The sequence below is a fragment of the Alosa alosa genome, chromosome 16, assembly GCF_017589495.1.
Source record: "Alosa alosa isolate M-15738 ecotype Scorff River chromosome 16, AALO_Geno_1.1, whole genome shotgun sequence".
Lineage (NCBI taxonomy): Eukaryota > Metazoa > Chordata > Actinopteri > Clupeiformes > Clupeidae > Alosa > Alosa alosa.
Genome location: NC_063204.1, coordinates 8407813 through 8421639, shown reverse-complemented (window position 1 = coordinate 8421639; position 13827 = coordinate 8407813).

The window sequence follows — 13827 nt, the reverse complement described above, 5'->3', positions numbered from 1 at the left end:
CTGAGTTGAGGACCAGGTTTCCTTCACATAAAGTTCCCCTAGTTCCATTTCTTACCCTCTTCCTGAGCAGAACGGGACAAAGAATGGAAAGTATAGAGAGAAACACATAAAACAATTGAAGAGAGTTGAAGCAGCAGAGAGAGAGTGGGGATTCAGTGAGGAAAGGCAGTGAAAAATGAACCTCAGTCCGGGGAGTCCCTTCTGGCTGCTCTAAACACAATAAGCTGTAACTCACTCCTGCTGTAAGGGCATTTCATGCAAGATTCTGTCTGAATCAACATGGCTTTCATAGCCACACAGGCGTCGCCATCATTCTGGTCGCTCTCCATGGTGCTGAACTTATAGTAGCAGAGCTGGTACTGAATGCACACACAGATGAGACGAAGGAAACAGCAATGCCATCACCACATGAACTCATATGTTGTTAAGATGCAAGCCTCTTTAATTATTATTGTCATTTTTTACTGTATTTTTAATATTTGCCATAATTGTCATGTTTATTTATTTATTTATTTTTATTATTATGATTATTATTATTGTTTGCATTTATGTAAGTGGCAGTGTGTAATAATCTACACTGCTCTCCAGGTATGTTAATATATGTACAGATGAGCAGTAGTGCTAATTAATATAGTCATGGTCATTTGCATTCATTTTTCCCCGCTCATTATTCAAGCATAATAGACTAAAGAGAACTTTCTCCTTTGTAGTAATTGATTATCCCACCTGAGGGCGCTGCATTCTAATCTAATATCACACTCTCAGAGAGTTGGATGTGGTTTAATTTAGAACAGTAGGAAGTCAAACACTGTGTTAATCAAATCAGGACTCAGCCTATACAGTTGGTGGTGATAGCATGTTTCTTCTGGTAAGGGTGGACCACATTAGACCTTAGGCTGTACAATCTGCGTTCTTGTTAAAACTGAATCATGGCACGGTAAGTAACATTGTTTGTGATGTGATTTAAAACTGAATCCTGACATGGTAAGTAACACTGTTTGTGATGTGATTTAAAACTAAATCATGAAATGGTAAGTATTAATGTTTGTGATGTGACGAGAGACTTGGCTGAGGACTTTGATTCTCCACATAGCACACAATTTCAGGGATTTTAGAAGCAATGTTATATAAACTGCATAAAAGTGTGCATAGGAAAAGAGAAGAAATAAGTAACTTGGGTGTGTGTGATGTAACTACCAGGATTTAAAACAGATCTGTAGCTCTCCTTACCTCTTAACCAGTGAGTCACCAACAAAGTCTCCAACTCTATCTGTGTATCTCAGTGTGTTTGTACAATTGAGGCAGGACAGTGGGGACCTCAGGGTAGAAGAGCAGCCTTTGTGAAGAGTCACACAGCTCCTGCAGCCAACTGGGTTACTTGGAGGATAACATAAGACAAAGGCTTAGGAGTTGAGGAAAGATTTATCATGGCTGCTTGGGGGAGAGAGATAGAGAGAGAGAAAGGAGGTAAAATGTAGTGTATGAGAGACACATATAGGGGCAGCGTGCAGATTAAAGACAATGTGGCCATAAACAAGACAAAAAGGACAGAGCAATGTGACCATTCTATTTGCATATTGCATAATTAGTGTATATCTAACCTTTTGAAAACATTTGTGTCTTTCTAACCAATATAACAAACATACAAAATGGAGGATAAGCTAGAATCATGTGCTAAAGACGTTCCTAAAACAGACAGGTGCAGAATACCCCAACATTCTGTAAATACAGCTCCATTGTTGGGTGATAGTGATTTCTCCAAATGTGGAATAGAAGATGGATCAGTGTGGCCTGGGAGCTATGCACACCCCACTTTGACAGCAGTGCCACTCCAGCAACACACCTCCTTTTGTGTCTTCCTTCACACACATGCAGAAATGCATACTGGCTTCTAAGAGGAGTGGGTTCAAGGCAGCAAGGGTGTGTCAGAATGTATCCTAATCTGTACCCCTGAAGCATGAATAACACTGGGTAAAAATGCTAAATTTGGGTTTCTTGACAGCTTAAGGTCAGTGGGACCATCTTGCTCTTAGAAAAGATAGCCAGATCCATGTTTCTCAAAAGACAGCTTATTGAAAATCTTTGAAATCCAACATGACAGGCCAGGTACAGTAGGTTGGCATATCTCAAAAGATGTTCAAAGGCCTAATGCATTCGGGTGAACTGCTGCGTGTTACTTGGGTTTAAGGAATTTTAAATGCTTGCTAGAGCACTCATTTTGAGAGGGAGGTTTTTTTTCTTTTCCCCTCACACACGCAGCTGTGATCATATGACAAGGTTGAAGGTTGATGTGTAAGGGGAGGCGTTCCGGTCTCATCTCTGATCAAACACAATAAAAGATAGAAGATGTAGCTGACTGGACATGCACATCAAATTTGAACATCAGTGGATATAACTGAGTCGCTTTCCGCTTGGAAGATATATATTCATGCTTAGGTTAGATTATTAACTGGCAATGCCTTCTGGCACATATGGTTGAGTTTTTTTTTTTTTTTTTGAGCTCAAAGTGTGATATGGAGGTTTGAGTTTTAGTAAGAACTGTCATTCAATGACGGAAACTAGTTATGGCCATTATTTCAGAGTTAACTGTTGTGTTAAGTGAGATATTTCCTGTGTCTCTCAAAGCAGTCATCTCTTTGTATATATTTAGAAACATGTGCTCTAAAAATGTGTTAAACAAATAAAGCAATCACAGTTTGACTCGTTGTCTGCCAGAGGTTGTAGTAGGGTCAGTTTTATAAGGAAACCTAGAAACATCCAGAAAGAGAAAGACTGGCAGGAAGAGTTAAGTGCCGGCGCAAAGCTGAAAGCACAGAGTAGATGTACTTCTGAATGATGTCCAAGCTATAGTAGTGGCCGAAGGTATTGCCCGAAGCCCAGCTTGCACTTACACATATCCTGCTTCGGTCTGCCACTCTGAGTCACACACACACACACACACACACACACACACACACACACACACACACACACAGGAATTTCAAATAGCCTTTTCCTTTATCTTCATTCAAATCAATGGCAACTGGCTAGCCAGAGCCTGCCAAGTTGTGCATATAGTTGAGTGCAAAAGTTTGCATGGCAGACTTGAATATAATAGGAATTCTGTGCAGACATCTGAAGAAGGTCACACAACCGAGCAAATTGGTAGATTTGGAACAAGTACCTCAGAAAGAATATCCTCCATGTACACCTGAGAAGAGCCAAAAGCTGATCAGAGGGTACACAGAGATATTGGAGAAGGCAGAAGGGAAGACACAGAACATTCTGTAAAAGGGTGATGCAAACTTTTACCCTGGCATTTTTTTGAAAATGCACCGGCAACTTTTAAAACTGTCAAGTTTCAATCACTTTCTTTTCGCACACCCTTAAGCCAGGTTATGATGGAGCAGCATGTGCAAGAAAAACCTGACAATTTTAGAGTGTAGGGGATGCAAACCTTTGAACTCAACTGCATTTGAAGTAATGTGGGCTACTGTAATCAACTGAGTTGAGAACAGCCTGGCAGCTAATCCTCTGTGTCACATAGTACCTGTATATATGGCATAGAGTATGGATTCACCCAGGTGTGGATGGAGACACATTCCTTCATTTGACTGTATGTGCACTGCGGCAGGCTTTATTCCCACCCAAGTAAGTGAATATTCTGCCACAGTGGAGTTCCAGTCCATAAGCTGTCTACTGACATGATGGCGAGACTTCAGATGAGGGCAGGGGAGACTGTGCACTGTGCACTGCCCAGTTCTTCAGAGGCAGAATGATGGAGGAACAGCTCCGTCTCACGCACGCCTGAGTGTGCTCAGTGTGAGCCTCGGCTCCGGGAAGCAAGGAAGGAGGAGGAGGTGGATAACTAGACAGCTTCACAAAGAGCAAACAGCCTGTGGAGAGAGATAGAGAGAGAGAGTCAGGGAAAGAGATGGTGATGACAGGGGGCGCGTCATATCATCTGCAGAGGTCAATATGACAGGACTGCACAGCTTCAGTGGGTTGAGGAATGTACACATAATAGGCAGGGCTAACGGAGATAAAATATAGCACTCCTAGCGTGGTGAAATTCATCTGAAGATGGGAATTGTCTCGTCGGCTCGCCTAATTGATGGTTAGGATGGCAGTCATTGGCTCCTGGAAGAGGAAAATGAGCAACGAAGGAAAGAGAACTTCAAGGCATCGTTCTCATTATACAAAAAAAAAATGAATGTCATTAGTAACAGACTCACTGCAGCCCCTCTCTCTCACACACACACACACACACACACACACACACACACACACTCGCTCTCTCTCTCCCACACACACATACACACTCTCTCCCTTGCAGTCGTGATAAGCCACATCTCTGGCACAGTGGAACAAAAGCATATTACCTCAGATGAAGCTTCAAAGATATTTGGAGGTGACTGTGCGGTGGGAAAATGTGATACTTTGTTAAAAGCCACCTGGTAAGAAATTGAATTTGGCAACATGAACTGATGAACCCAGACCATGGGTATAAGGAGGGAAAAGTCTTAAGTTCTGATGTCATTACTCTAGTTTGATGGAATTAACAACCTCAGCCAATTAAATTAGTGCGATGAATTGGCAGTCGATCCTCCTTGAATAGTCTTTCTAGTAGTAACACTGTGTAAAGTGTACTGTATGGACCCTTTCAACAATAAAAACAAAAACAATGCTTGGACGTTCTATTTGGGCCCCAATCTACTTCCTCTGCATTAAGATAACATATGGAATGTTAAAAAGGAAGTCTTGTGGGGCCAACTATGATGCTGATAATGGAACTCTCTTGAAAGGGTCTATAGCTGCACTTACTGGACACGTATCATGGACGGGGAACAATTAATGTATGTACTGAGTAAATAGTATACAAGGACTATATACAATTATATCTGCCTTTCACTAAAAGAGGCCTTTTTTTGGTAACACTCCATAATAAGGTGCCATAATAAATAGCAAACTAGTAATTACCTAACCCTTTGTTAATATTTGTTAATTATTACTAACATATCTATTTGGCACAAGTTAATAGTTTTTTCATCATCAATTAAATATTTGTTGTTTGCATAAAATCTTTATGTTAATGTTTTAGCAAATCTATTAACTAATATTGTATTAATATGTGTTAATAGTTAACTAAATGTATTTTTGGCACTAATTAACAGTTATTACATCATTTAAATGTAAAATGTTTATTTACAAACTATATGTTAATAGAAAAGTTAATGACTTATTATTATTTAACTAATTGATATTAAACTGTGCTTCTGCCTTCTGCCTATCCCAATATGAACCACTCCCCATAGGACCCTTACAATAGATAGACAGATAGATACTTCATTGATCCTGAAGGGGAAATTCAAGAAAAAAACACGTAGCTACCTTGACATGCTGCCACTCTTGTCGGCGCCAGAAACGCTTGCAATAAAGTATATTATATATATATATATATATATATATATATATATATATATATATATATATATAATATTAATTAAGTGCAAGCTTAATTAATATATTAGTAGTATATAGCTATAAGCGTGGGGCCCCTTATAATAAAGTTGGTTGAGCTTAATTAATATATTAGTAATATATAACTATCAGTATGGGGGAGCCTTATAATAAAGTTGGTTAAGCTTAATTAATATATTAGTAATATATAACTATCAGTATGGGGGACCCTTATAATAAAGTTGGTTAAGCTTTATTAATATATTAGTAATATATAACTATTAGTCAGACAGTGAAGGGACTGAGACCAAAACTGGCTTATCACTTTTATTCCTTTAGGAAAAGTTAAAACAAAACATGCCTTCAGGCACTGGCATACATAAAACAGCATCTGCACAAGCAAAATAAAAAGAAGTAGTTGAATGGGCTATATTACATGCATGATTCCTATACCATCACTGTCAGCCCTACTAGCAAGGGAGACATGCAACATGGAATGTTCAGGTGCACAGAACGAGTTTATTAATATTCTGAGACTCACAGATGTAGACCATACGGAGGTAATGCATAAACATAATGCTAAACTAAATGTACATTCATTTCCTGCTAGACTAAATTGCATTTTCCATGAGCACTAAGCTAAACTACACTGAATGCATGGAAAGTTGCTAGCGGAGTTTACAGCTAGTCACGTTAGACTCGTGTGTATGAACTCGTGGTCATAATGAAAACATTAATAAATGTTCTCTAAGTTGCTAGAATTGCTACCAAATCATAACAATACATGTAAAGTAATATAATACAGGTGGTATATCGACGTTTTTAACGTAAACAACATTTTACAAAATTAAAACAAAGTGGAGAGTGCTTTATACAGTCAACCTACCCAATGCAAAGCATACCGTTTTTGATCAGCTATGGCAACAATGCAAGGACAAAACGCAGCAGAGCTACAGTAAGGGCTCCAAAACACCAATCTCAAAAAAGCTGCTTACTTACGGCGAAAATCACATACAAACACTAAACTATATTTCTAACTCTGTTACACCTGAATTTCACCAAATTCAAGCAGCAACCTAGCCTGGCGGGCCATCCTATATCATTGAAATGTATAGTCTGGCATCGAACCATTCACCTCGCTTAATCCAAGGGGCGGGCAGAGAATTGTCTTTCAAACTGCCTAGGCATGCAATGGCCAGCCCTTCACGACCATATCCATTATCTGGTCGGCAAAAGCGGCAAATACATCCTTCTTCAAAGGAATGACTTAAGTGCATTGTGTTGCTCAACTTTCAAAGAAAAGCACAAGTCCAACTTCTCCAAAGTTGACGCCAACGCCGATTCAAACAACCGCTCTTCGTTCGCCATAGCCACCTTCCTTGTTGTTCACCGTCGCAGGACTGTCGTAATCCTGTTAAGCCCGCCTTAAGACTCTCTAACAAAATTGAGCGCTGTGATTGAATAACATCCACTGTGTTAGCCAATAGAAATCCCTATGGTTTGATACTAGACGTACAGGCTGAGCAAATTAATTTTCCGCCGCTAGGGTGCGTCTAGATTTCTAGGCTAGCAGCAACCAAATAGTACTTCCAAAGGCAAAGAGTACACTACTTTCAAACACTAGACAGGGTCACCAATTACAGGACAGCCAACCACAAAGGTATCCAATAAGGATGAAGTGGAAGAAGAGGTGTGCCTTACACACCCCACAAGACCATAAAGCCATAAACCATAAATTCCATAAATTCTCCACAAAGCTAATCAGAAAAGTTAGATAAATAATAATATGTCATTAACTTTTATATTAGTATATAGTTTGTAAATAAACAGTTAACATTTAAATGATGTAAGAAATAACTGTTAATTAGTGCCAAAAAGACATTTAGTTAACTATTAACAAATATTAATACAATATTAGTTAATAGATTTGTTAAAATATTAACATACAGATTTTATGCAAACAACTAATATTGAATTAATGATGAAAAAACTATCAACTTGTGCCAAATAGATATTTTAGTAACAATTAACAAATATTAACAAAGGGTTAGGTAATGACTAGTTTGCTATTTATTATGAAACCTTATTATGCAGTGTTACCCTTTTTTTTCTTTCAAGCAAAAGAACATTGTGATGTGTTTCATCCAAAAACCTGTTTGCATTAGGGACTCTTCAAATATCTTACGAATGCCAACTTGTAGTGCCATTTGATAAATGTATCCAATCTGGTAAATTGGCAATGGACAAAATGGGTAATAACTGTTGTTTCGTTTATTTGTAAGACACAACTCTTGGCACTCCCTGTTTGACAATCACCTTGGGATATATCAAGGGAAGTTGTGATATCAAGTTTGGATTCCCACCCCACCCCCCAGACGCAGTCCTACAGGGTTTTAGATGGTATTTGGCAGAAGTCGAATGTTGGCATCAGCATTTTCCATATTAGTCCCTCACAGAGAAAAAGCCTGGGAAAAGAAAAAACTGGACACCACAATGTGCCTGAGGAGTGAAATTTGGCCACCACAACACGCAACATTTTATGCCTGGCAAACATCTTGTGTTTGGCACGCTGCAACTGACTGCACTTGTGAACTGTGAATGTGAGACCATGTTGGGAATAGGCCTCAGGAGAACAGACTTTTAAGCAAGCTCTCACCCTCACATTGCTCTGACATACACACACACACAGACACACACACATATACACAGAGATACACACACACAGCTTTCTCATGCAAAAATAATAATAAAAAAAAACTGCCTATGTATTTCAAATAGAATATAGATCATAAGATGAAATGTGGCTCAGACTGGGGTGAAAGAACGCACAGCTAAAGATTCCCCAAAGGGTGTTTCACTTTGTCTTACTGCCCCATGCCACAAATTATTAATGTGAATAAGAGGTGTCTCAGACTCATTTAAGCAACAGGCAGAGGATGTAAGATCACAGCGAGCAATCTCTCAGTGTTCCAAATGCTGGCAGCATTGCATGTTAAAACCTCTTAATTAATGAGTCCCACAATTAAGTGAGCCCCAGGCTTTTTATGAATGAATAAATGAGTGAATGAATGAATCAATCTATAAAATTTGAAGTAAATGAATTAAAGCCTCTTATGGAGGCATTTGAGTGGTAAGATTAAATAACTTTGACATGATAGGGGAGATGAAAAAAAACTTTATGAATAATTTTACTTTACTTCACTAATAATTCTCTACTTCAACAGTATGTGGAGAATTAGTAGCCTAAGAAACAATTATTCTAAACAAAATCCAACACAGCCGAGCTGTTCAGACAGCAGACCCATTGGAAATGATGTGAAAGAGGTAATAAGAGGGAGAGCACAAAGAGACGGTCAAAGTGCAAAGCAGCTGGTGAACACATGGACAGCAGGGCGGCCATCACAGGGAGGAGCAGATGGAGATCGCTGTTGCATCCTGGTAGTTTACTGAGTAAAGTGAACACACACACACACACACACACACACACACACACACACACAGACACATATACAGATACACACACCACACACACAGAAATACACACACCACACACATAGACAGAGACACCCGTACGCACACACACAGACACACATACGCACACACAAACACAAACAAACACACACACACACACACACACACACACACACACACACACACACACAGCACAGCAGGACCACACAGGCGTGTATCCCACACAAATATGTGCCTGTGCACACCCAGAGAGCTGTAAGTGGTGGTGGTGAGCAGATGAGGGTGATTCTTCTGACCCTACTTCAAGTCTACCCCACTGTCCTAAATACAGCCCTTAAAGGTGCTCTAAGCGATGTCACACAAAAAAAACTTTTTTTGACATATACTGTACTGTAAACATCACCTTACCATCCGCTAGCTGCCTGTGCCTTGAATACACTGTAAAAAAAACACTGTCTCTGTGGACAGCCAAGGCAAACAAAAACAACTTGGTCCAGCCTGGACCATAAAAACACTGTTCCAGCCAATCACCGCATTTAGGAGAGTTTCAATTGCACGGGAGGGAGTAGCGAGCTAGCTCTCTGCTTTGTTTGAACGTCAACAGAAGTGATGTTACCCATCATCGCTTAGAGCACCTTTAAGCCTCTCTCATGGACTGTAACAAGTGGTGTGGTGCTTGTCTATTTAGATAAAGTAAAGGTGTCGATTCTATATGCTACAGTTGTACATATATAGTGTTGCATGGAATTTCACATACAACAGCAATACAACAGCACAACAGCAATGTGGGTGAAATTTTGATGGAATCTCGGGTCACTGTTACAGTCCTAGCGTCACCTCAAAATGCCTTCCCTTGTTCAAGTGTATGGCTGTCTTTTCAGCTGCTCAGTGGGTTCCTCGTTTGCTGCTCAGAACAGGTACTGACTCCCGCTGGCATTCTACTCCACCTCTGATTGGGCAGAGGCTCGCTCAGTGCCTTTGCACCTCGTTGGTCAGGACTTAGAAGGGAGGGGGGGTGGGTCCTTTTGCCTTTCTACTTTTTTTTTTAATATTCAACCAATGGCTTCTGCCAATTCTATCATTATCAGAGATAAAACTATTAAAGTTCATAATATTGGTTGTGAATCAATAAAGAGAACAGGTTACATTGATTCCCTATCATAAAGCTAGTGAGAGAGAGGTATGTGTGTGTGACTCAGGGTTTCCTTTTTTCCGGAAAAAAAATGAAATGAAATGAAAAATTAAATCTCTCCGGTCAAATTGTCCGATTGAAATTGGCTAATAATCCCGTCCTCTAATGCAATCTGGATTTGAGAATAAGCATTAATATGTAAGCCTGTATTATACATCCTCTGGCTATGTTTTTAAATGAACGGGCTCTACCGTTTGAAAAGTAAGATATTAAACAACACGCATAGCCTATGCTGCATTTCAAATAGGAAGAGCACGCTTAAAACGTCCATGTTAAACAACGAACAAATGAGTGAGGCGGTTCAAACATGGCCAGGCCCAGGCAGACTAGCCTTAAAAGTTTTTTCAGAGGCCAGACGCGATGGATGATGATAAATTGGTAACGTCTGAAGCGTCAGATGTCCGGTCAACTCCACCACCAGATAAAAAGCAGAAGTGTCGGGCGTATCTGTCGGAATCAGTGACATTGAAAGTGGAGTTGTGGGGGGTGCGGCCGCTCCAAGACACTGTCAGTAGGCCTATGCGTTCTCTGTCTATGATCTGCAGGGTTAGGGCCTCCTCGATGAGGCGATTACTGGTCCGTGGATAATTTCTGGCACAATTAAACGGTATCATTGAACCGAAAGAAAAACATTTCTTAATTTATTGTTATCAAATAAAGAGGCATAGCATTAGGGGGTAGTGGTGTGAGCACTCATTCTTGTGTGTGCGCATCTGTGTAAGTTAAACAGTCACCACTGGAGCAGCAACAAACAATGTAGCCTTTTTAAAACAACGAACGAAGCGAACTCTTGCTGTCCATGAAAAGATACTGGCTAGATCTTGTTAGGCATGTTTAAGTTAGGCTAATGAACATGTTGCATTCTATACAGCCTGATTATGTTATTCTTTAAGCTACATAGCCTGTCTCTAGTTTTCCTCAATTTGACTAATTAAGAAGGGATAGGATATATGACCGGCATATCATCAAAATGTCGGGAAAACGAAACCTCTGCCGGTCACTTTGACCAGAACCATTTTTTTCTAGCGTAAACTCTGGCGTGTGTGTGGGTATTTCTGGAAGTCATCAAATGACATCTGGCATAAGTCCCTGTCCTGCCACTGTGGTCAGGTTGGGCCTGCTGTGAGCAGCTGAGAGCGTCTGATTTGGCCCAGAGGAGACCGGGGGAGCCACAGGAGCAGGGTCAAGCCCAGCACAGAGAGGAGTGATTATGGGCTGCAGATTAAGCACACGGGGGTTAAAGAGAGCCTCTCCACAGGGGCAGGGGACCAGACCTGCAAACACATCACGCACATATGCCACTTCAGGACCACAGCTGATAATCCGATAGGAAATTGTGTGTGTCAGTGTGTGTGTGAGTTCATGTGGGTGTGAGAGGAGAGAGAGAGAGAGAGAGAGAGAGAGAGAGAGAGAGAGAGAGAGAGACAGAGACAGAGAGACGGGAAAAGAAAAGCCTCCAGTCACTTATCTGGCTTTCCAGATCCTAATCCTAACATCTACTATCACCTTACCAACACCGCTGAACAAATAACAAACAAAACATCACAGAGTAAAAGCAAATGAAAACACATGCCTCCACATGCTCTAACCTCATATGCCCTGGGCAGAGTTTGACCTTGACCTTGAGCACCTAATGATGTCATGTTGAGTTTGAGGAAATAGTGAATGTGGATGAAAACCCTTCATTTGTGGGAGATACCATGCAATCTGTTTGAGCACTATTTTTTGCAACCAACCTCTACCCACCTCATATTGTAATCATACAATGGACACTTATGAGCCATTCAGATATCTGACAATGGCACTGTTGTGCTCTAAAACCCATTATCACACTGTGCAACAATGGCTTGCTGCCTCATGTCGGTAGTTCAACATTGCTAATGGCGACGTGCTGTGGTGATAGCTATTTCATGCCAAATTATTTCACGCTGTACATCACTTTGTATCTGAAAGGGCCTTAACATTAGTAAAGCATCTTTGAATTTGAGAGAGACAGATAGGAGTCTTGCGTGATGTCGGCTGTGACTGTCATTAGCTTTGGCTCTCTGGTGTCATAGAAGATGAGTAGCAGTAATAAACTTGGCAAATGAACCTGGCCACTCACTCAGACAGATCACAGGTCTTCAGCTTCCATAGTCCCCCAAGCACTGCCCCACTCACAAAGGACACGCCACGGTAGAGGCAGGCGAAAATGCTGAACCTGCCGAGAGCCATGAAAAGTTACCTCTGCATTCTCCATTTTAGTACAGGTCAAAGTAAAGCACTACTTTTAACAATGCACTTTTGTGGAGAGCCAACCCTTTCCCCCTTTTTTAAGTGTAAAGAAAGAGTATAAAAATTATTGTTTGTCAGTGTTTTACCTTAGCCAATCACAATTATGCAACTTCCAATTATGTTAACTAGTCAGGAGGTTCTATTGCCACCATCTATTCAGAGCTTACTACTGCCAAGCCACAAGGCATACACTGTCTGGTGTCTGGCACCATTATTCCCGTTCTACCCTGGTTTCCGACGTAATTCTGACGGTGGCAAAACTCCTTAGTCACTGTTTTCTGAAAGAGACTGCCCTGGCCTCTCCTGGTAGTCAGTCCAATGGTGACTACTTAATATTGTGCTGAGTCATTGTGACTGCCTTCAACTATTTACCCATTTTGAACTGAGCTAGTTGTGCTGTTGAGATAATTCACATTTTAACCTTCGATGAACATTTACAAATGTGGCTGTAGTATATTATCATCTTCACAGCCTTACAACAATAACAACATGACCGCTGAAACTCACTCAGGTACTTGAGCAGTCTTCTCCACAAACATTTTCATTACCACTGTGCCACATATTAACTTCACAACTCTAAAATAAGACCTGAATAATTTGAATCATTAATTCGATTTTGAATGGGGAAGCTTGAAAAGATGCGTTTTTGTGTAATTAGTGGTGCAAAATCCTTCAAGTGCATCTTCAAAGGTTTTGTCTCCTCCTTTCAGTCAGAACATCATATTTTCTGTCACAAATCTAAATAAATCTTTAATATACTCTCACAAACACCCGTGTCTGTTAAATATTTGATCAAAAGCCTAGAGATTAATTATACAGTCACACTTTAAAACCATTGCATGTATCCCTTTTGTTGATCGAGATCTGTGTAGTATGTTTGACACATTCTTTCATAATAACTGTACTGTTGTGTAGACTGATTTGTCTTGCTAAAGTGTTATCATGTTTTAATGACTTTTAGTTGCACCCTCAGCTCTCTCTCTCTTAAGAAGGTCTTGTAAGCTTCCCTCTCTTTGTGTCATTTATATTTCTCTCTTATCCCTCTCTTTCACTCCTGCTTGCATTCCTCTTACAATCAGACAGGAGTAAGGGCTGTCTGGGAGGTAAGTACATTGCTTTTAAAGATGGCTTGGACTCTGGCCCTCACCATTTCTTGTCATAAAAATTTCAGCCTTTAAACACGTACCATTACCTTGAATGGCATCTGGATGCATTATTTAGGAGTCGCAAGCACCTTGGTCAAGTATTGGGGATGCAATGGGGATGCAATGAACAGCGTGAAAAACAGATGAAAGGTTGGAAAAAGACAGCTAGAGTTTCTTTTTAAATGTGTGTTCCGCACCCCAATATATATAAAACGAGGCAAATCTCCCTGTCCTTTGCTGAAGTGGCTTTTCATCTAGTAAACTCTTAGCTGCACTGATAGTGATAGGAGTACTTAATGGTATTCT